The sequence below is a fragment of the Agelaius tricolor genome, unplaced genomic scaffold, assembly GCF_023055355.1.
Source record: "Agelaius tricolor isolate 1412-34295 unplaced genomic scaffold, bAgeTri1.0.p SCAF_7, whole genome shotgun sequence".
NCBI classification, from domain to species: Eukaryota; Metazoa; Chordata; class Aves; order Passeriformes; family Icteridae; genus Agelaius; species Agelaius tricolor.
In genome coordinates, this window is record NW_027269267.1 from 26103713 (window position 1) to 26129275 (window position 25563).

Below are 25563 nucleotides of genomic sequence, written 5' to 3' on the forward strand. Positions count from 1 at the left end.
GTTGATTCCCTTATCTTGATGGACTATTTATACAGTTGTAAAACCACAGGACTGCTGAAATCCTGGTTATACCCCTGTCCTCTATGCCCAAAGAAGCTCAAACATCCCAATTCCTTTTTAACAGATGTCAGTCTAACATGTTTTTAATACCTTCAGTAATAATGAAATCTCCCAGTGTTATTCCAATATTTCTGCTTCCAGAGTTGGTAGGTTTTTTCTGTGTCTGACCTGAATTTGTATTTGTTGCAGGATAAGTCTGTGGTTTCTCTCCCATTCACCTTAGACAAGAACAGTTCAGTCCATCCCTACTGCAGCTTTTCATGTACTGAAAAACCCGGCACGTCGCACCTCAGTGTTCACTCAGCTAGTGCAAGCAGGATTGAGATGCTGTTTGCTGGAGCTCCGATCATTTTCACTGCTCCTCCTCCAATTACTCCTCCCAAAATGTGGCACCCCAAACTGGACACATTTCATACAAGGCTTTGCTAACGCAGAGCAGAAGAAGAGAACTGGACACGACATGTGCTGTATTGCTATTTATACTCCCAGCCTTTCCAGTTTGTCTCCTATTTGCCAGGAACATTGGAATTCTATTCCTGGACCAGCATGCCGGCATCCCCTCTCAAGTTTTTGCTTATTTGCAAATGTATTGAATGCAGTTGCTATGCTATCATTTAGGCTGTTAATGAAAACTGACCCAGATCACTGACACTCAGCTGCTCTTTTGCAGTGTAGTGAAACATGTCATTTCATGGTGGGAAAACACAGAAAATATTATTTTCTTTTTTAATCTGAGTATGCATGTTTTGGTACTGTTGTTTGTAATGGGACAACCTACACAAAGCCTGCATTTTTTTTATTTCAAGAACTTTATCTAAGTTCATGCATATACACTTGAAATCTGGCTTTTGTTTCAGAGTGGTTTGAGATTTTTTCCCACTCTTTGTTTCACTTTGCTTTTTCTCAGCACAGAATGAATACGATCAAAGGAAATAGTCACCAAGGTGAAATAATGACTTGTTACAAGACACTTGAAAATTTCTTGTTAAAACTAATGTTTTCTTGGTAAATAAGTTCAAGGTTAGGAATAAGCAACTTATTCTACCAGGATACTATATGCAATAGCTGGGCAGGAGAGCAAATACTATAAAAAAGGAAAAATACCTCAACATTATTCTTCTGCTAACTATGAGAGAAGATTAATTCTCTAATAATTCAAATAACTGCTTGGGAAGAAATCTGACATAACAAAATTATTTGTAGGGCAAATAAATGTTTGAATGAATCTGGGTTAGGTTTAAATGCAGGGGTGGCATTTAAATACAGTTGGGGATTAAATGCAGAGCATTAACAAACATTTGCCTAAGAAATTTCATTGATCATCTCAATTCCTTATGCCATGGTTTTCTCTGACATAGTTAAATGTCAGATGGTTAAATGTCAGATGTCCCACAAAAATAAAGGAGGCTGTGATAAGTTCTTCTCTGAAGTGCTCTGAAGTGGGCTTAAGCTGTTGAGACAGATAAACAAAAATTAAGACAGTTTTTTTTTACTGTGACCATGACTCATAATTGTTCCTGCAGTCATTTTTTTTCAAGTATGTATCTAAAAATGTTATGAACAGAACCTCCTTCTCCTAACACAATGCACACCCATGCTGTCGACTGACCTCACTCCCCAGACAAATCCTTGGTCCTGTACTTGTGTTATCATGCGCCTAAACTCTCTTTTTTGGCATGAAACAGCATCCAGGTACAGCATGAGGGACAGAGTGGTGACAGCAGACAGGCTGGGTGACACTGCTGCAACCTGCCTGGCTCCCAAACGCAGCCCCAGCCTCCTTCACCCGCCCCTGCCAACCCTCACCCCACATACTGCCACAGCCTGGGGTTTGTGCTGGAAAACCACTGCTCTAGGGGACTGTGGCACAGCCCTCCCATCACTTCTGAAGTCTGGAACTGAAGGATCACATGAAAAATAGTAATTAGGTCTAAAGAGGCACCACATGAGACCCAGTGGCCTACCATACATGGATGTGACTTGACTGTTTTAGGGAGGAGGAGGCCTGAGCAGTGGAGAAAGACTTTTCCAAGTGATAGATAGACAGATTTGATGATCGAGAGAGGGGAAATCTCTCAGTCTACATGTGGAAACCCTGTCCTAGGCTTCACTTTTCTCTGAGATAGAATTTTAGAAATGTAGGGCATTATTTAAGGAATGCTGCCTTTGCCAGGAAAAAATTAGGTTCAGAGTGGGTGAGTAGGTTAGGTGGACTGGTGAAGACTTGCCTAGAGCAGTGTCAGGTTCTGGGTCCTTGGCTACAGGCAAAAGTGAGCTACATTTGCATGTTGCCCTGAAACAGGGGTGTTTGAGGTCTAAACACACTTCCTAATGAAGTAAGATTTATCCTAGAGAAGATAAAGCAACAGTTTTCAAATATGTAGAGGGCTATTGTAAGTACTCATTTTTTATTGATACATCTTGTCCACACTTCTTTATTGATATGTGATCTGTGAGGGCTGGAAAGCACAGATTTAAGAGCAGCAGGAAAACTTCAGGTTAGGAGTGACAAATGAAAGGAGAAATAGAGAAACAGTTGGACAGAAGGTCAGAGGGGAAAATGGGACCTCTAACTTCAGGTTGCTTGCTTAAGAACAAGTTGGGTGAGACTCCCTAAGCAATTGGAGTGTGTAGATGATTCTGCTTTGGGAAGACCTGAGGTTACATCCATGGCTCTACCGAGGTTTTATGACTGTTGCTGTGGGTGCATCATAAGTAGGATAGAGAAATGAGTATTACTGATTAAACAAGAGGCTGCTCAGAAGCACAGCATTGCATAAAGCAAGGATGGCTCTGTAAAAGCAGGCAAAAGTTCCTTGGGGAGCTCTAATCTGTGAGTAGCTACCAAGTCTGGCAAAGATTCATATGCTTTACACAGCCAGCATGTGAAAAAAGCAAGACAAGTTAAAGGTAAACTTCACATTCAGGTGCTGGAGCATGTTCATAGAAGAATGGGGAAGATGAAGAGATGGGGAAGGTTCTAGAGAACAAGAGAACAAGTCTTATGAGGAGTGGCTGCGAGAACTGGGGTTCTTTACAGCAGCTTCTTTTGAGAAGGAAGAATACAAATAAAAAAAATTAGTAAGAGTGCCTACGCTTATTATTACAAGAACTGTCTTCTTTTCGCTAACTATTTCTGTTACTATAACAAAGCAAATCATAATTAACTAGGGACCCAAAGATTCCTCACATTCCAGCTAAATCCTGCAATTTTTCTGTCCAAAAACTCTCACTAGATTTTCTTAACAAAACTGTTAAAACCTACATAGCAGTGAAGCTCCTGTCTCCAGTCTCCCCGGGAGCAGGGGCTTCCTGGGGCTGTGTGTGCAGTTAAATCTGCATCCACAAAGCCAGCAACAAAACTCACACTAACCCGGGTGTGCTCCCACCCTCACTTGATTATGTGGGCACAAAGCCACACACTCCCTCCAGTCATAGAATTTTGTCCACAAAGTTGAGCACATGGGTGTTTTACAGAATTCTTTTAGTCTAACCCAACTACTTTAATTGATGTGTCAGAACCTTGATTGCTGCAATCGCTCTTCTCTCCAATGTTCACATTAACAAATTGTTCAGCCTTGGTGTGCTGTGTACTCACTAAAAGGAAAACCTTGTTTTCTTCTGGAGATGGTACTTCAGAAATGTAAGCACATAGAAATGCAGAAATGTCTTTTGATGAGTTGAGTGTCTTGTTTGTGACTGTATCTCCTCCATAAAGCTGTACCTGCTTTGTGTTTTTCCTGTGACCAGTCCTCGGGTTCTTTTAAGCCTTGCATTCACTGATCACTGTGTTAGATTTCTTCTCCTTCTCCATTTCCTTTTCTTCTCCTCACCTCTCCTCTCCTTTCTTCTTTTCCTTTTTCATTTTCCATGTTCCTAAGAATCTGCCCTTGTTCTTTGCTGATCTGTGAGTCAACAGCACCTCAAAGACATTGAGGTGCTGGAGCATGTCCAGAGAAGGGTGATGGAGATGGAGGAGAGTCTGGAGCACAAATGCTCTGAGGAGTGCCTGAGGGAGCTGGGGTTGTTTAGCCTGGAGAAAAGGAGGTTCAGGGGCAACCTCAACCCTCTCTATAAGTACCTGAAAGGAAGCAGTAATCAGCTGGGTGTTGCTCTCTTCTCCCAAGAAACAAGCAATAGGACAAGAGGAAAGGGCCCCAAGTTGTGCCAGGGATTGGGTTGGATATTAGGAAAAATATCTTCATGGAAAGGGTTGTGAATCACTGGAAGGGGCTGCTCAGGGAAGTGGTGGAGTCTCCATCACTGGAGGTGTTGAAAAGATGTGTAAATGTGGCACTTGGGGACACAGTTTAATCATGGACTTTGCAGTCCTGGGTTAACAGTTGGACTTGATGATCTTGAACATCTCCTCCAACCTAAATGATTCTGTCAATTAGTAAGTCAGTAAGAATACTTTGAAAAAACAATTTGCAGAAAAATACTTGGGATATACCTATGCATTCAAATGTTATCTTTTCACATTTGAATTAGAACAAACACAGAAATAATATTTGTAGCAGATAGTCATTCTGCAATGAGCTCCAAAAGCTCTCTCAACACACATTCCACAAACTGTCTTCTACTTTAATCAATATTTAATATATTCTCACTATAGGCAGAAGGGCGTGAACCCTTTGCACAGGCTAGTGCCAAGGCAGAGCAGTACTCAGCTTCCTTAAAAGAAATAAGGAAATTCAGCTTGCCTTCCCCTTCCTATGCTAAACATCCAGTAGTGTTTAGCATAAATAAAGAACTAGCATAATCACCATTATTCAAAAAAAAAAAAACCAAGAAAATGGAGCTACCTTTTCTAGTGCACCCTGGTTTTATTTTTCAGGGTACAAACACATTGCATGTGTGTGTGCACCTGCCTGCACATGCTGGGGAGGGGGGAAGAGAGCATGCAGAATAATGTAATTACTCATTCTTGAATAGAAGGATAATTACTGTCACAGAAACCCACATAACTTGCAGATCTTTTTGTTCTTTTTAAGATGATAAATACAGTATTTTCCATTTTCTAACAGGATGCATCCTTTCCTTCTGATTTCCCTTCCCCCCACTTAAGCTGAATTACATACATTTCAAATTAATAAGAAGGGCTATCTATTGCCATATAAGAAAAGAAAAGCTTACCTGGATTTTTTAAAAAATAAAAGTAATTCCATGTCTCTGGAGTCACAGTGGTTAGTCACTGCAACAAACTTCCTTTAAGAATGACTTTCAACAGCATGTCCAGAAGAGGATGGGGAAAAAGAGGTAGGAGCAGAAAAATACACAGTGACCAACCATAGGCTGACTTTTAAAATTCACAGTGAATCTCTCATTTAAAAGCAACGATAGCCTATGTGTGCCTTGCAGTCAGTCACTCCCAGAGCATAATCTGGGGGCAGGTGGGAGGCAAAGCAGTGCAAAATGACACACGAGCAGCCAGGAGCTCACAGCTTCTGACAGCTGGCCAGGTGCTCTCTTTCCCTCCTCCTTCCATCCAGAGAGGCCTATGGAAATGGAGAGAATTGCCACTGTGTGAGTAACCATCTGTTTGGATAAGTCTCCTAAATAGGTTTATTTAAAGATGTCTTTTAAGACTTGTTGCCAAACCATAGGCAAGGAGAGTACTTTTTTACCTAAATGTACTACCTGACTTTAGGATATTAGGGCAACAGAAGTTGAGCAGGTACTGAGAACTGCTTTAATGGGACTTTTTAACAGCTGCTAACAGAACAAGCCTGCTCTTCTTCAGTGACAGCAATGTTGAAGAAAAATTTCAAAGCCTCCATGGGAGCCTGGAGCTCACAGACATCTTTATGTCTCTGTGAACAACAGTAGCTTAGGCAACATCTGTTCTCACATCTTCTGGAAAAAAGGGTTGAGATTATTCCTGCACTGCAAATCCCCACTGAGGTTAGGCTTATATTGCAGTTAGCTTAAAACTGGCAGGGTTTTGATGGCTGTATAACTATGACATCATACCACTTAATGTAACTGATTTCAGTGTGTTTACTGGGATTTCTCTCCCACCTGTGACCTCAGAATCATAGAATTATTTACGTTAGGAAAGACATCTAAGGTCAAGTCCAACTGTTAACCAAGAACTGCCAAGTCCACAATTAAACCATGTCCCCAAGTGCCACACTTACACGTCTTTTCAACACCTCCAGTGATGGTAACTCCACCACTTCCCCACTGTTGTGGTTTGATACTGGCCCAATGCCAGGTACCCAGAGAGTTGCTCACTCACCCTGCCCTGCCACAGCTGTAAAGGAGAGAAACAAAACAACAAAGGGTTCATGAGTTGAGATGAGGACTGGGAGAAAACACTCCAAGGGCACAACAGGCTCAATTAAAGTTGCAAAGTGAATTTACTACTAACAGAATCAGAGAAGGATAATGAGAAGTAAAATAGACCCTTTAAATCCTTTTTCCTCCCAGCCCCTCCCTCCTTCCCACCAACAGTGCAGGGAGACAGGTGTCCTGGGGTGATCTCAAAGCCAGGACAACAGGGCATGGGGGCTTTGGTCACTTCATCACTGAGACTTTCTTCTGCTGCTCTGGGAGAGGAGTCTTTCCCCTGTGACACCATGGGGTCCCTCCCACTGGAGACAGCTCTCCATGAACTGCCCCAGCCTGGGTCCACTCTCTTGGGCAGCAGCCAAACCACACCTGCTGCAATGTGAGCTCCCCCCACGGCACACAGTCCCCAAAAAACTGCTGTGGCATGGGTGTCTCTGCCACGGGGTGCAGTCCTTCAAGGACAGGCTGCTCCAGCCTCTAAGCAAAGGTGCCCTATCTCCACCAGGACTCCCACTGGATCACAGCCTCCTGCAGGCATCCACCTGCACCTATGTGGGCACCTCCCCTATGGGCTGCAGGTGGATCCCTGCATCCCCCATGGATCCCCACAGGCTGCAGGGGCACAGCTGCTTCACCATGGTCTCACCACGTCCTGCAGAGGAATCTCAGCTCCAACATCTGGAGCACCTCCTCCCCTCCTTCTCCACTGACCTTGGTGCCACCATGTTGTTTGCCCTCACATGTCCTTCTCACTTCCTCCTCTCCTCTGACCAGAGGCATTACCAGCCTCTCTCATGGGCCCAGTTTTGGCCAGCAACATGTCCATCTTCAGAGCCATCAGAGGCTGGCTCTGCTGAACACAATGGAAGCTTCCAGCATCTTCTCATAGGAGCCACATCTGTGGATCCCCCCCGCACCAAAAAACAGACCATGCAAAACCAGTACACCTTGGCAGCCTGTTTCAGTGCCTGATCAACCTTTCAGTGAAGATGATTTTCCTAATATCCAGTCTATACCTCCACTGGAACAACATGGGACCATTTCCTCTTGTCCTATTGCTTGTTTCTTGGGAGAAGAGACCAACACCCAGCTCACTACTGCTTCCTTCCAGGTAATTGTAAAGAGCAATAAGACCTTCCCTGAGCCTCATTTTCTCCAGGCTAAACAACCCAAACTCCCTCAGCTGCTCCTCATAGAATTTGTTCTCCAGACCCTCCACCATCTCCATTGCTCTCCTCTGGACACTTCAATTGCAGCACCTCAATGTCCATCTAACAGTGAGGGGCCCAAAACTGAACAGTGAATTTGGGGTGTGGCCTCAGCAGTGCCAGGTACAGGGGGATGATTGCTGCCTTCATCCTGCTGGGCACACTGTCCCTGAGCTTCGTGCTGCCCCAATTTCACTGTCAGTAGTAATCTGCTATGTCTGAATATGCCTTCTTAAGCTTCTGAGCACTAAACCTAAAAATCTTCACCCTGGAAAATTCTCTCTGTTTTTATTTTTTAGATAAATCTGGTAAATAAATCAACTTGTGCAGTGCTATCCCAAATCTCCTCACCTGAAATGGAAGACACTTCATCCAAGACAGATTACTTTGCCAGTTCCAGGAATTCATACCTTGCTATGAAAGTAATAATAAATAACCAAGAACAGCCTACTCCACACTCCACCAGAAATAGCATGCTAGCTGCCTGCTCTAGGCTCCAATTGAAATTCTGTCTGTTTGCAATAGCATCCTTAGCAACCAAAAAAATCACACAAGACAATTCCTTTAGGTGAGGTGTATCCAAGCAGCCAACATTTAAAATGCAAGCTTTCTTGTGGGCCTGAAAAGCTAATTTCTCTACAAAAATCTTGAATTTATTTAAAAGTTTTATCCAAGATCTTTCTCACTCACAGATTTAGCATATCAATGTTCCTAGGAAGTCATAATCATTGCTTTCATTCTATAGATTTCCTTGCCCTCTAACAACTCAGATTGTGTGTTGTCTCAACCATTTCCTTCAAGTCAGCTCTGACAGCTGAGTCAGACCAGAAAAATGGTTGAATTAAAAAGCCTGACAATCCTCTACCCCTTATTCAGCCAATAACCTCATTTGTTCATTGATTGGAAATTAAAGATGATAGAAGTGCTTTTATTATTTTTGTTGGTGATGATCTACAACTCTACTATTTTGTGCAAACCTCTCTATTACTCACTTAGGGCCAAATTACTGTGGAGACAGAACAGGAAAGCCCATAATAAAATACAGTAAAAATGTCAGAGAGGAATCTGTTTCAGCCAGGCAAGCGTATCCTTCTGGTGTTCACAACCCAGCTGAAGGTTCAAGCCTTAAAGCCCCAGTGCTGTTCCTTTCTGCAGCAACGTGCAGTAGGATGTTTGCAGCATGCCACTTCTCCAGCAGTGGGAATACAGCAGCCTCTTCCCTGGCTGCAGAGAAGGACTCTACTGCCTGGGGTGAAAATGGATATGTCAGTCCCCACTCTGCTAAAAGTGGAGCTAAGGCTTGTGTTAGCCTCATTGTGCGTTCTGCTGATAGCTGAAATGTTCTCTGCAGTTCAAAATTCATATTTTTGCTCTCCTAATTATCCCTTAGCTTAGCTTCTGATATTGGAAAATTATCCTCTAATTCTCTTCCTTTAATCAGATGGTTTATATTTTTAAAAATTCTTGATTATACTCATTTTCATATCCCCACTTAAACATAGTTAGCATTTGCTGACCTCTATCCCATGTTAAAAGAGCGATGAATTGACTGCAGTCACTCCAGCTGTTCACTAAATATTTTCCACATTTCTAGAGTGGATTATTCATTCAATATGGGATTTAAACTTCAGTATCTGAAAGAGTCCTTTTTTAAAATGTTCTTCACACTTATCCACATCCAGGCTTTTGACATCTAAAATTATGTAATTGCAAGATCTGAGGTGCTTCTAAATAAGAAGTCATTTCACAAACACTTATTTTCTGAAGGTGGGACACGGAGCAGGCTGTGTTCATACACACTGCTCTACAAATTTGAATGACTCCTGAACTATATCTCAGAACATTTCTCTTCAGCTCACATCTTCTCCTCTTGTGAAAGATGAGGAATTAAAATGCCTCGATCCAACCTTCAGGGGAGTATATCTTTGAATATCTAAAAGGTTTTTACTTTTTGTTTCCACTTGCTCTGAATGTTGACAGCAACATTCTGACCTTTGGTAATGCCCATTACCTCTGAACCATATCCATAACCATATCCATAACCATATCCACTTTTGATGATTTTTTATCAGTCCTCTCTGATAAGCGCTGTCTTAACTTATGGGGTACATTAATTTCATGAAGGACTCAATTCAGAACTTTAAAATATCTGGAGAAATTATTGACAAGTTTGTTAAAAAAGTCCTGAAGAGCAAAAAAATCTAGTATTACACATGGCTTATTATTTTTCCAAGCAAAAAGCTTTCTTCTAATTTTCCACAGAATTAATTTTTTACCTGAGCAGTGTTAAAAACATGTATTTGAGGCTTCAAAACCAAAACCTGTTTATCTGGGTTCACATAACCCTTCTTTACATCCCTTTTTGGATAGTAAATCCATTAACAGAATATCAATATTAAGGAAAAAAACATCAAGGACTAAGAAGAGAAAAAAAATCCTTGTGTTTATCACTAGCTCACTCTCACACAAATACTTTCCTTCCTTTGAGGAGGACAGCAATATATGAAAAAAAACTGCCTAAACACTGAGGGCATTTCTTTGGAATGCCAAATTAAATTTAAGTGGCAAAATGAAAAGACAAATTGCCCACAGGCACCCCAAGTTACTAATTGGCTGTCTGAGAGCCCAGAGAAGCTCCTCAGACACTGTGTGCTTGCTACTCTTTCCTGGGGTAACCAGTGTGCAAGTACGACAGACGGCAAAAAAAGCATTTTTGACAAAATACCAGGTGCTCACAGGAACTAGCCCCAGTTGCAGGACTGGGGTAAAATAGCAGCCATAGGGTGGAGGCAAAACTGGCCAGAAAGCTGTGCCATGAAATTAGTTATCAGTGGTCAACCATCAAATTAAAAGGATGTATTGAAAAGGATTTCCCAGGAGTCTGTCCTCTGACTGGCTCTATTCAGTATTTTCATTATTAACTCAGATGGTGGAATAGAGATTGTATATTTACATCTGACTCTAACCAAGTAGGAGATGGAAATGATTTGGAGGTCAGGAATCAGACTCTGAATAAACTTCAGGAAACTGGAATTGTCTGAAAAAAACAGATTAAAAGTTCCACATTCATTTCTGCATTTCAGCTGCTTAAGTACAGAGTGGGAAATGATTGACTGCTTAAGAGCTTTGCAGGATCTGGAGTTGTCACAAGCTGAATGTCAGCCAAAGACATCATGTGGCAGCAAAAAAAAAAAAATCCCAACATGTTGGAATGTGTAAACAGGAGGGTCACCTGTAAGACATACAGAGTAATCCTTCTGCTTTACTTGAGGCTGATAAAGCCTCAGCTACAGCACTGAGTTGATAGAGGGACTGATTTGCACTCAAGTTGATATGAAGCATGAGCCCTAATCAGGACATACCAAAAGAGCAGTTGGAGGAAATGGAATGGCCAGAAAAGGAAGATTGAGGGAACTGATCAACAGTCTTCAAAAATGTAAAATCCAGGGCAATAAGGAGGGCAACAGACAATTGCAACTCTCTCTTCAATATAAAAGGCGTATACATCTTAAAGCAACTTTTACAGACCACTTATCTGTCTTGTGGTTACTGTGGCTCACAAATAGCAAAAGGTTCTAAAAAGTCACTGATATATTACTTTTGTATATAAAAATTTGTGCTCTCTGTTTCAGGAAAAACCTTGACTAGAAAAGTAGATGTCATTTGTAGGACATTGATCACTTCATCTTTTAGTTATTTCATTTTAGACTTGCTTCCTTTATTCTTTCTCACCAACATCTACCACATTAACCTCTTTCATCCTTGCATGCCACACACTGTCCTTCCTCCTCCAATCCCTGAAAGCCCTGTTAATACATGAACAAATTTCTGTCAGTTTTCCATTGCTGTAGACCTAGGCATCATTCTCAAATGACTTGACTTCAGTGGCTGGTATTCTCATCAGCCACAAAACATCATTACCTTCACCATAAGGAATGAGAGAGAAGACATCTCCCTTTCCTCTAACCCACAACTGGACTCACTACAACATGGTCTTCTCCTGAACACCTCACTACATTGCTGTGTTTGGATGCTTTTATCTTCCTTTGGCATGGTGAGTGACAGCTTTTTTTCCTTCAGCACACTTGCGGGACCCAGAGCACATTAATCATTCAAAGTACAGTCCTGCCATCCTGCTGAGTACTTCCTTCAGGCCAGGAATTGCAGTACAATCCCCTGTACAAGCACCTAAGTTTCTGGTACATGGTCTTTTCCCCAACTTTATTTCATGAGCACTGCAGTGAATAACTCACATATGAGGGGGATATAAAGTAGTGGAAATAAGTAGCATTCATGTTTCACTGGAACTACCTTTCTTTTTGAGGTGGTGTGAAAGATGCACTGAGCAAGGAAAAATAAAAATAAAATACCTCCTATGTGCTGCCAAAGGTTATCATTTCCCCAGGCATGCTATTGGGTATAGCTCCATTAGGATTGCAACATGTTTACTTTGAAGGTACAGAAATAAAATTTTAAAATTAAGTCGGTGTAAAATGAGACTGAAATATTTTATAAGAAAGCTACTTTTTTAAAAACTTTAATTTGCAAGGAAGACGCTAAATTTAGTGTTCTATGAATACAATTCTGTCTTCAAAACTTGTACATTATCTGAATTAAATAATAAATACAAAAACCTCATAAAAAGTGAAGCATTGTTGTTCATTGATTAAGATGCCATCCATTTTGTAAAAGTTCAAAATTCAGCTTCATTTTACATTTCTGTACCTTCATATTTATACTTCAAACAGTATCTTTTAACAGTATAAAACATACTGTTTTATACTAAATAGATCATTTTTCACTTTATACTTTTAAAAATGATTGTTCACTACATTTTAACATGGCTGTATAATAAACATATCTTACAGAAAGTTCATCTCACTGGTTCAAATGGAGTGGCATTGTCTGCAAGGTCTCATTTCAAAATTATTGTGCTTTTATCCTTTTTGTCATGCCACAGGTTGTGAAGTCCAAAATATTTACCATTCTGATTGTCAGTCTTTCCTTCACAGAGATGTCTGAGTGAAGACAAAATAGACAACTTGTTTTGTTGAATCAATAGAGGCATATTATCACAGCAAGATTATAATTCAGGTGTACAATACCTGCATTTTACAGAGCACAAAACTGCAACTGCCATGTGCTGTGTGTCACAGTAGGTAACTAATATCAACAAAGTACCACCAGTCTATGTTCAAATACTGTTGTATGGGCCTAACTTCAATCTACAAAAGCAAGGCAATTCAAAGTTAAGGGTAAACTCTATCCATAATCCACTCTCTTCAGGAATTGCCTTGTGAATGCAGCTGAATTCTCATCTCAGGCCTTTGCAGCTCCATGTTGCCACACAAACAGTGAGAGAAAGCAAACCTACTGTTACAGTTACATGCAGATTCCTATCAATTGCTTTATAACTGGTAAGGATACCATCTACTGACATTTGTATTCACTTGAGGCCAAAACCTGAGGTTTTGGAGACAGGCTATGATCATCACATAAGGTGTTTGGGATGAATGAGTTTAAGTAACTAAGTATTTCCCTTTGCTTGCTGGGGCATACTGGAGTTTTGGGTTTGCATGGCCAGGTTTTCATAACAAGGGGGCTATAAAAGTGGCTACTGAGAGAAGCTGCCAGAAGCCTCCTTCATGTCCAGCAGAGCCAATGCCAGCCAGCTCTATGAAGGATGTGCTGCTGGTCAAGGCTGAGCCCATCAGAGATGGTGGTAACACTTCTGTGATAATATATTTGAGAAGAAAAAAAAAAAGTTATTGGGCAGTTGTAATTGTGCTCAGAGAAGAGCAGAGTGAGAATATGTAAGAAGAACATCCCTGCAGACACCAAGGTACAGAAGGAGGGGCAGGAGGTGCTCCAGGAGCTGGAGCTGAGATACCCCTGCAGTCTGTGGTGCAGCCCATGGTGAGACAGCTCTGTCCCTGCAGCCCATGGAACCCCACAGAGAACCCACCTGCAGCCCATGGAGAAGCCCCATGCCAGAGCTGGATGCCTGGGAAGAGGCTGTGAGCCCATGGGACACCCAGGCTGAAGCAGGCTCCTGGCAGGGACCTGCAGATCCATAGAGAGAAGCCCATGCTGGAGCAGGTTTCCTTGTAGGACTGGTGACACTGTGGGGGACCCACGCTGGAGCAGGCTGTGCCTCAAGGACTGCACCCTGTAGAAGGGTGACCCACACTGCATCAGTTTGTGAAAAACCATTGTCTGTGGGATGGATTCACATTGGAGAAGTTAATGGAGATCTGTCTCCCATGGGAAGGACCCCATGCTGGAGCAGTGGAAGGACTCCTCTCCCTGAGCAACATCAGGAACAACTCGTGATGGACAGACAGTAACCTTCTCTTCCCTGTCTGCCTACCCTGCTGGTGGGGAGGAGCTAGAGCTGGAAGGAGGGAAGGGTGGGGGAAGGATGTTTTTAAGATTTATGTTACTTCTCTTTATCCTTCTCTGATTTTGTTAGTAGTAAATTCAGTACCTATCCTCATTCTGAGTCTGTTTTTGCCTGTGTCAGCATTTGGTGAGTGATCTCTCCTGGCCCTTTTCCTTCATTGTATTTTCTCTGCCCCATCCAGCTGTAGAGGGAAGGGATAGAGGAGCTTTAATGAGTGTCTGGCATCCAGCCAGAGTCAACCAATACATAGAGGTAGGAAAACACCTGTTTTGTGAACTTCTTGTGGCAACAGGAGTAGACAGCCTTGTGATGATTTCTGCATCTTTTTGAACTGCCAATATCAGGAAACTGGAAAAAGAGGGAATATAAGTCCATGTTGAAACCAAAATAAACTGGCATCAGTGGTTTTCAGTATTAAGAACCTTTCTCTTCAGCCTGTGATTTTAAGCAAACAAGAATGCAATATAGGAAGAAAAATGGTCTATTTCCAGCAGATGATACAGAGGGAAGTATAACCAATGTCTTCATACCTGAGCTAAGAAATTTGTTTATATAATAAAGATCAGATTTCAGGCTTGGAAACAAAGGTTGTTTGTGAAAACTGACCCATCACAACTATGTGTTAGTCCTACGGCCAACATTTTTTGCCCCTGATAGATGCATCTGCTACCAGGGTCTTACATGTCCCACTGCTCAAAGTCTGATTTCAGGAAATCAAATTCTGCTCCAGGCTGTCCCACTTCTCAGGAATCTTAATTGTTTGCAGCTTTCTTTTAGTACTGTCAGGACTAGGGTTTTGCAGCAGATTTTTGGAGTTAGCAGAAAGGAAAAACTATATTTTTCACAGGGTGTAGCTGTGTCACAAAACATGGGATGAGAGCACCCTGGAAACAGCATCCTCCTCCCCAGGGGCATCTTTCTCCAGAGGCATCTTTCTACATGCACTATTTAACTACTTTTTAAATTTTTTTTTTTTTTTTAGTGCAGGTTTCAAAGGTATCAAAGCTCTGATTTACTAGTGGCAGAATGTGAATCAGTATGGATAATCTGTATCTGCACAATCTGCCACATTGAAGAACTTCATAAGCACCAATATAGCAATCTCAAGCATTAAGACACCTTCAATTTTTGATACAAAAGAGGCCTGGCATTACAGTTTCACACCTCCTTGTAAGCTTCTCCTTTCTCCTTCAAGCAGCCTAGCTATTGCTGGAAAAAACAAAGCCATGATGGGAGCTGGGAGATGACAAGATACTACTGCAGAACAAATTAAAACATAGCTAGAACTCTGTACTGCAGAGGTATTCATCCTTTTTTATTGCCTCAAAGAACGAGCCTATTCTTCTAACAGATTACTAAACAGTACATTCATCTTTCAGAGACCTTCAATGTGTCTGCAAGACTTGTGATGTAGAATAATGTAGATAAAAGGAAATACACGGAAATTTTCGTAAAAACAGATACTGAAGTATTGTAGTTGCTTACTTTGTCTCTGGAAAGGAAGATCAGAGAAGAGTCTTTTGTGTCACTTCTATTTTGAACCTATTTTGTTGCCGAATATGGGAAAAGATTAGTTTGCTGCTCATTGTGCCATTGGTTTTGTGATTCTATGAAAACCCCCTAAAAGTCTGCATGCAAAACCAATGAGGTAGAACATGTTTGACAAGCTTAGTTCCAACTTGACCAATGTAGCAGGAAAAGACTTTAAAATCATTGCCTCTCTTCAATAACAATAGTACATACTAGTGTTTACAAGAGGATTAAAGGCTGCTTTAGCAATTTGTATTAAAGATTCCCGTATCAGACAAGTTTTATCACAAAACCTGTTGGAGCACTATGCAGCTGATCAGATGCAAATAGAAGCAAGTTTGCTACTGACTTTATTTTACCTGCTTTAAAAGGATGCTCAATGTATCTGCAAATACCCACCATGTACAATAAGCCATACCTATTGACAGCCTGCCCAATTACAACAACAGCAAAAAAAGCTCCAAAGAAACGACCCCTAGCACCTGGTAATTAAAATTGCTAATCACCAGCAATTATCTGGCACAGCTTTATAGCCAGGCAAAACAGTCTGACCCTTTGCCCATGGAAAGAAGAATGTTTGCTGTCTATTGATAAGTGCTTAGGCAAAGCTGTGTTCGGCTCACATCCATTAAGTGGTGCCTAATAGGAAGTCAACAAAAGAGCTCTGACATCTGTAGTGGGCACTTCTGGCAGGCCAGGTTTGGGAGCACAGGTGTCCAATGGGCTCCTGCCAAGGACCAGGGTACAGGACATGGGGACTTTTTCTTGAAAAGAAAACTTGAGCTGACAATGTTTCCCAATTGGCTCCTCCACAACCAAAGAATAAATGCAGTATGTTTCCAGGACAAAGATTAAAATAATTACTCTTGTCAGGAGTGGTGGCTTGTTTTCAAACTGTCTGCATGCATTCAAACACAAAGAGGTAAGAAGTCCAGGAGGCTCAGTAATTTAGGTGAAGATTGTTCTTTGGTCTATTTCTCTTCATATTAAGTACTGAGTTAAATATATATAAAAAAATGTCTCTCTAGTGTGCTCTTTAAGTCTGATAAAGAGTTTGAGATAACAAGGTTTTCTTTTTTTCCATATGACACTATTATGCTCAAAGCTATAAAATACCCTTCCATTGTTATAGCTCCAGGAAGATGCTGCTAGAGATTATTTGAACTACAATAAACAGTGCCATTAAAGCTTCTGATCTCACCAATGACTCTTCTAAGGTACTAGATAAAAAGATCAGGTTTGGTTTTAGTTGGGTTTTTTGTTTTTGAGAAAGAGACAAAGAAAGAGAGAGATAGAAACTCCAGCAAAAATATTGCAAGCTTCTCATAATGAAACGACCTGACCTAAAAAACCTGAAGGACAAAGCATCCCTTAATCACTTAGGAATGCAAATTTCTCCAAGAACAGGCAGCAGTAGAGATTACAGAGCCAGGAGCTGCTGAAATCCAGAACCAAACCTCTGTAGCCTCATTCCTTCATGAGGCTTTGGGGAAATCTTGGCAAGTTGGAGTTTCAGTGCAAAAGGAAATTTACAGACAGAAGCAATTTGGGGGTATTCTGGCCTGCACATTCCATGACTTTTCCTGCATAAATTGTCAGAGGCCCTCCCTGTACATCTTTGTATTGTGACATGTAAAGTCTGAACTATTTCATAAATGTGAAGCAACATTACCAGCATGATACTTGGCAGTATCTCCTAATCTCAAATAATTAATTAAGTAATTCAAAAGTGTTCTCTCCCTTCCTAACTCTTTCTTAAGTCCACCTCTCAAGCTACTTCAGGTTACTGGGTTTGAAAATAACTTAATTTTCTCCTTACCATGACATGAATAATGCAGGCACAACTTGCATCTTTGCACTTGCTTGCTTTGGCAAAGTCTGCATCCTGGCTGGATACCTCTTGTCTGCAGAGGGCATCTCACAGAACGTGGTGTAGCTCCTCTTTAGCCCATACACAAGAGTTGCTTTGCTAGAGAAGAAGCAATGTTACAATGGGCTCATACATCTCACTCCAATACAGATTTAAAATGCAGGTAGAGTTTGCATCCCAGCCTAGGAGCCTAGAAAAACTATTTAGCTCTCCAATTCAACTCCAGCACAGGAGTTCTCAAAGGGTCTGTACTCTATACAAAAGCCAGCTGAAATAATCTAAAAAAAAACTTCAGATAAAATAAAAAATAAATAAAAAATCACCAGCCTACTTCTGTGTTCCACATAGATTTCTGCCTTTGTAGAAAGTAAAATTTTCTACTTCATTTTTGGCACATGCATGGATTATTTTCCATTAGATTCCAATTCTTGATCATTGGTATTACCATGAGATTGTTCTCTCCTGCAGTTTGTAAGCTCCCGCCAGTGTGAAAGAGCAGGATTTCTCTCTGACAAATCTTTTGTGAAGTCAGAAATTAATGAAGTCACTGGAGATACACCTACTTACAAGCTTGGGTTGTAAAGTGCAAAGCAAGATGAAATGATAGATCATAAGTTCTGGCATTGCTTGACATTCAGATTCTTCTGCCTGCAAGTCTAATTCAGTAATGATCCACAGCAGAAGAGCATGCTACTAGATTTGTGCAGAATATCTATCACAGAGTAAATTACACTGCGTGATTCTTCTATGGGTAAGCTGAGACAATGAAAAATACGAGGGAGAAGAGAAGGAGTGGATTTTCTGATGCTCTTTGGCATTTGGAGTCCACAAAATATCAGTGGATTTCAGAATGTTCTATTCAAATTGGGACATCATGGTCACCCAGGCTATGAAAACATATTTGTCTGCCAACATTTATACTGTACAGTGATTTTTAATACCATTGTTCAAAACACAATCTAATGGAATGGCCAGTGGGAATAAGATGTTCCATTGCTTTTTGTTCCATTTTTGAGAGGCTGAGTCTTTAGGGGTGGTAGTACCACAAGATCCCATCTTTAAAAAGTGTGTGCTCAAAAAAAAACCTAGATGATGGAGGTGAGGAGCTAATATGCAGCTTGTGTTACCAGTCATTTAATTTCCATTTCATGTATAACATGCTTAGCCCAGAACTGAGGCACAAAGTTCACCAAATCACTGCTTCTCAATGGTTTTCTCCTTTCTCTGTGTGTAATTCCAAAACAAAACCAACTTATCCAGTTCTGCTTCAGGTGAAAGCCTGTGGGTACCCCACAGGTCAATGAACCCATTCTGGGCTTCCTTGGAAGAGAAACTCAGAGTCAAGAGTTTTCCACTGAAAGTGTCTTGCTAGAAACTGCTGAACAATTAACCTGGGGAATCCCTCTTCAAGTGCCTGTTGGCCTCTTTCTGTCTTGGGGAGGAAGAAGAAATGAAGGAGGTAGATTTCAAACCATTTAGCTGCTGCACTCCACACAACAGTACTGTTGAGCTGTGCTAGTGTAGACACAGCCCTGGGAAGTGCCTTGTCCCAGGATGGCACATCTCAGCTGGAATACCTTCTAGTGGTTTCCCTGTCAGCCCCAAGGATACACCCAGCAAGAGGAAATACTCCACTCCAGATATTGGTAAGGCAATGCCTATCTCACCACACCTCACTCACAATTCACATAGGGTAAGAAACACTTCTGTACTGCCAGCACTTCATGGAAAGACAGGCAAATGCTCACCAAAATATCAAATCTCTCTTCCCCCAGGATGTACATGTTCCTGCAGATTCCTTCTTCACCACCAGCTCTGATCTTGCTCAGATTAAAACTTAGTGAGTTTGTTCATACCTTCGTCTTAAGCTTGGTCAGGCTTTTGATGGGGAACAATGATGTTCCTCCTGGACTGAACAAACAACTGCTAAGCAGGACCATGTTGCCATGATGGCCCAAACTGTTTCAACATCTCCCCTACCAGAAGCAAGACACATGGAATCATAAAATAAAGAGAAAGGTGAAGAAACATACCTGGGATGATGATTTGCCCTGCTACATCTTGGTTTCCTCATGACTATCAAGTATTAGAGCTCTGGCATACTGTGCATTTTCCTCAGCCACTGCCCTGGCAATACCCTACAATTCCCATGGCACAACTATAGAATTTTCTTTAAAACATGTATCTTTACCTTTCTCACATACATTTTAGTGACTGGAAACCATGGGTTTGTTACCAGCTCAATTATCTCGTGCTTTAGTTGCTTGTGGTTACTGAACACGTTGTGCAACTCTTTCTACTTGATGTGCTCCAGAGACCCTTCCCTTGACTTGCTCCTGTGTCCTTTTTTTTTTTTACCTTTGTTACTTGAAGAGACAGAGAGTGAACGAAGACCCCCTCATTACCTAGTGCTCCCTAGTGCACAGAGTGGCTCCCACCAGACTGAAGCAGACATGGTTGATCCATTAATGCAGCAGGAGATTAACACCAAGGTGATTTGGTGGCCCAAATTAAACAGTCAATCAACATCAAAAGCTTCAGTAGAGCTGGAATTATGTGGACCTGGGTTTGGCCAGGCATCTGTCACAGCTTCTGCAAGTCAGAATCCCATGCCAGCCACAGCAGGGACAGAAGGGGGATCTCCTCTAGTATGTGTACCTTCCCACCCATAGAAATGTCTGAAAAGTGGCTGAGGCAGTCAGGTCACAAGGACAATGCTCCTGTGGAGGACAGCAATCTCCACAGTTCCTACCTCTCAAGAAGACCATCTCTGTGAAGAAGGGTTTGTTAGACAGATGCCAGGATGAGACAGCCCCCAGTGCACAGGGACCTTATATCTTTCTGTGCCTGTTTGACAAAATCTTCTAGTTCTCAGGGTTTCAAATCTCTATGGCTTCTTCCTAGTCCATGAGGAAATGGAACAAGACCCTAACAGAAGATGGAGGTTAACCAGAGATGGTTAAAAGTGTAGATGTTGGACTGATCTGTCTCTGCAGCTCTCTAAATCTGAAGGCAAACCAAACTAGACTTTTCAGACCAGTAGTACAAATACAAAAGTCTATCACCAGTGTCCCAGGCTCAACTGCAATATTTTCCTGGTATTCTGTCAGAAGGTAGAAAAGGACTCCACTGAAGAAGCTTAGCACCTTATTTCTGTTCAATGCAAAATAAATCCCTGGCCAATAAACCAGCTTTTAGGCTGAATACTCTCCATTTCAGAGTTTTAGGACAGGGAGATCCTATGTCAGTGAATGATGATGCAAAAAAATTCCTTTAGAGAGCTTAAATGGAACATTGTTATTGAGACATGGGGACTTTGCTGAGGAATGTTGTGAAGGAAACAGCTCCAGTAAACAGTGAAAAAGACTGCAGGATGTGCTAAAAAAAATACAAGTGTTGAAATTAGTTAAAAATAAGAATAAATTAAAAATAGGATGTGGAATGGGAAAGACAGCCAAGAAAAAATGTTAATAAAAGGTATTGGATGAAAGCCCAGAATAGAAGTACAACAAATACAAACAACAAGCAAATGTACACATAACAGGGTGAAAATTAGTCTGTCTTCCCCTTGCATGCAGAACTGAGCAAATAGAGCTACAGGCAATTTTGAAGAATGGCAGCTCTGAAGCATCCAAAGTATAAACATTTCTGTCAGGTCAGCAGCCACAGAGAGAGAGAGCCTGAAGTGAAGTTGTGAAGTACCCAGAAGGGAGGTGATGTACAAAATGGCACAATTCAAATACTCCATGCACATCTCTTGAGCATCTCTCAACATGGTGGGGTAATGAAAGTCTCAGAACTAGTTGTCTATTTTACTTGTTATGAAAACGCCCCCTCCCTAAAAAGTTGTGTAAACCATAGAAGGGCCTTTACCCAAGATCAGCAAAAGAGTATGAAAACAATTTTCAGATGTTTTTATTTCATGGAGACAAATAATTAAGTTACTAGTTATACAATGAAATCTTTTCTGTCCACTAAATATTTGTACTACTTCAGATTCATTTAAAAAAGTCAAACAATTAACATTGAATATTGTTGTTTATGTTTACCCTAAATAATTTGTGATATTTTTAATGCATTCATACCCAATAGTCAGAGTTGGAATTGTGAGTTTTAGTTTGAGCATGGTCATAATGTTATATTTCCAGAAAACATATATAATGTTTCCTGGCTTGATGAGAACCACTTCTGCAACTGAGAGAGATTTAACAAGCCTCTGTAGATAGGCTATATTTATATAGGATTGAAAGATTTACATAATTGCAATTCTTCTTTTCCCAGCCTAAGCATGGCTTTTGCTAGTCAAGAGATGTGTTTAAGAATAACATGATATAGTCAAAGGCAAAATGCTAGTTTTAAAATCAGTTTTCTTATGCAGAAATAAATATGCTGGTTCAGACCAACTTGTAGAGGATATATTATATTTTTATTTCTTCCTGTCAGAGTTCAGGCTGGGATTTGGAAAGCTGACTCCCTAGCAGGCCCAACAATATTTCTCTCACTTTCTGAGAAGTTCTACTTTCAAGGCAAATACATTACAAAAAGAATTTAGAATTCTTAACCTCAAAAAGAATTCTTATCCTCAAATATTAATATAGGCATGCTTAGGATTCTTGGAAAAGCAATCTTGTTAAGTGCATTAAGACATTTAATTTTAAGTAAGCACACACATACAGAGATAAGTACTCATATGTAAGTGGAGTGAAGACAGGTTCTTTTTTCACAGTATAAAATACATACATATGAAAATAAAAACAGCTAAGGGAAAAAGTTAAATAGGTCAATTCCTACATCAAAAATATAATTTAAATATTGTAGCAGAGAAGGAAATACTGAGCAGGATGCAAGAATATTTTGGAAGAGTTTACTTACACCTTAAATAAATATTTTTATACTTAAATAATAAATTTAAGTATATTTTAATATTTAAATAAAGATTTTTAAAATGGTAAGTGACACTGTTAAAAATTTTTCTGGTTCCCAACTTCCTTCACATATCTCAAATCAGAGAAGCAAAATCTGAGATATCTAAGATGCATCACCACTTTTGATAGACCCAGGCCCATGACAGAATGAAGTAGTGAAGTTCCTCCTGTCTTGCTCTGATCCACACAGAGTCTCATGGGGCAAAAAGAACCCCTCCTTATTTCCCAGATCATGACAAATTGAATACCTACTCAAAATCATAAAAATGGTGAAGACTTATGTTAAAAAGTTGAAAAGGATCACAAAAGCCTTTTCTAACATCATTCTCAGGGAAGTCTTGCATCTCTTTACAAGTATTCAGGGACTGGCAGAGTGCAAGCAAAAAAAAGTTAATCCCAAATCACAGAAACTTGGCAGAATTATGGACAGAAGAAAACTTTAGCATATAATGGAAAGAATTAGGCAATCAAAATGGTTGATGCTGACATCTCAACATCATCAAGTGAAATCTGCTCCAGAAGTTGAGCCAGACCCCTTTCCTAACCACCACTTTCCTTTTGTGTGAAGCTTGTGTGAAAAGCAAAGGTTTTGGAGATGTTTTTAATCCAACCAAATCCTCAACTCCCTTGCTCTACATTCAAGACAAACAACAGCCCCCAATCCTCCTGACTCAATATTAACCCACTGACCAACTGGTCTTTCACTATCAAAGCAAAAAAAAAGGCCCAAATGTTCTTTCTGTTCCTCAAGCTGCACAAAGACCCTCCTGCTCCCCTTTCTTCTGGCTGGAAGCAGAGAAGCTCCAAGCATCTTTTCCAAGGGTTTGTTGAAAGGGGTCTCAGGAAAGTTCTCAGCAGTTCTTCTCAACTTTCAGCCTCTTTCAAGAAGCCAAATAAACCCTGGTGTTGGCCACAGGAATGGTCCCTTTAAAGAAATTTTTGTACTCACCTGATAACTATTTTGGGAGGAGTGCACTCTGTGTTTTGAAGAGCAAAATGAATATAGTGAGGCTTTGACCATCCAACAAGCAGACTGCTGGCCTCCACTTTACATGATGCAGCAGAAGGATATTTTAAAGGAGGCAGAAGTATTCTGTGGGGCTGTGCAACAAGAAGCCCAGTTTGGGTATGCAGTGATTCTCCAAGCACTGCTGTAAGTTTCAGACGTGCTGTAACAATAACACATATTGTCATTATATTGCAAAGGTTTCATATTGCTATCTCCTTATTACAAGAGTTTCATACCTCCTTGATGTTTCTCATAGGCAGCTCCTCTAGGCACAGATACATTCTTCTCCTCACAACAACCAACTAACTCCAGTTCCTCTCAACCACCCAATCCACTCTTTTACAACACTCTTCTCATTGGCTACAGCTGTGGCCTGTTAAAGTCAGGCCTGCTCCTACTCTTTAATAATTAACCCAGCTGCAACTCTTTAGGGGGTAAGATTATTTTCTATACTACTTTTATTTACTTATATTCTATCCCCCTACAGACACATGTGAGAGATATATATATACACATACATAATGTTCCTGGGGTTTGGGATCAGCAGATAAGAGGGACAATGAAGGCTTAGAGGCCTTTCAAAGAATTTTATGCTGAAAGAAGTGAGGTTCAGGCATTACAGACTAAGAAGCTTAAAGAATTTTCCTAACAGGTCTTCCAGCAGTTTGTTGAGGTAACATAATGTTTGTAGTTTTGTTACTGATAGTGAAGTCAAAACTGCAGTAATAGAGTGTTTTAGGAGAACTTTAAGATCCAAGATGTGGAGGTATTTTAGAACTCATAGTGCCTTTACCACTCTGTTAGCTACATTTATGAATTGCTCTAATGGCAGCTTTCAGAGGATCATGTGTATCCATCCTGCTGGTGTAAACCCTTCAGCTCACTGAGGATTTAGCAAACAGAGTATGGGGGCTTAAAGGAAAAACACCTCTTTTTATAAAAAGAGACCATGTGTGGGTGTCTAAAACCAAAAGGACTCTTGAGAAACATTGGGAACAAACATTATCTGCTTAAATTTTCATACTACTTCAAGTTATTAGCCAGGTACAAAGGATGGTGTTCAGAAGAAAAGATGCTAGGATAAAAAGATTGTTGACCTTTTTTACCCAAAGAATTACAGAATATTAATACCAAACATAGCAGATTTCACATGACTGGAAAAAATATAGTTGTGGAAGGAAAAGATTGTTGGTAAAATGGTTGGCATGGCCTACTCAAGTCAAAAGCTTTTGGAAGTTGTTTAAATCTATGTCATTTAGATATTAGGCACTGCTGGAAGAAAATAAAAGCAATAAAAGTCTTAACATGTTCCTCTCCAGAAACATTGTGGTTTGATTTTTCCTATAAAACATTAGTTTAGGTTTTACAGAATAGGTAATTAAATGTTTACAGATACACTGCCCTTACACCTGGAGTGGCAGCAACAGTGAGGTTCCCTTTCAAACTGTACTTATGAGTAAGAACAGAATGTATTTGGTTTGACCTTTCAGAGTGAAATGAAAAAAGTTGTGCCAATTCAGTCTGAACATCCAAGGCTCCACAATCAGACAAATCACAGAAAAAAGATCCTGATAAGACTAACATATTTTATACTGGTTTGAACAAGCCAATGTCTTAAGTTGCTCCCAATTTAAAATATTTAGAAACTACTCTTTACCACAGTCATCTCCAGAGGATTAAACTTCTTGTATGATTTGCATGGATGTGTCAGGACACAAGTCTGTGGAGACCTTCTCTGTGAGCCTGCAACCCCCACCTCAAAAGGACAGCCTGTTTGCACTCACTGCATGTGAAAGTACTTAGGCCACAGTGAGTAAAAATAGAATTACATTTGAAATCAAATCAGACCAAATAGGGTGCATATCATTTTGTTTCATAAAAAATGGAGAACCCATCACTCTTCTCCTTTTTGAAAAGGTGAGAGGTAGTTGTTCCATCCTTTCACTCACCCAGGACATGAATGATGTGCTTGAATTTCCTTCTTGGCAGTGAGAAAGCAAATCTATGTGTGACTGAAGAGCTGCAAACAAGCATCTCTCTGTTTCTAATCAAGGTCACCAGCCTGTCCTATGTTCTCATGGCTAGAACAGTATTCTGACCCATGTTCCAAGGACTGTAACAGGATATTAAACAGCTAAAGAGCAAAATATAATTCCAGATTCATCTGCTAAATTTACTGAATTATGAAGTACAGGAGACAGACAGCAAAAATCTTCTCTTTGCCTGATCTTCATGGATTCAGAAGTCTGATTCCTACTGACACT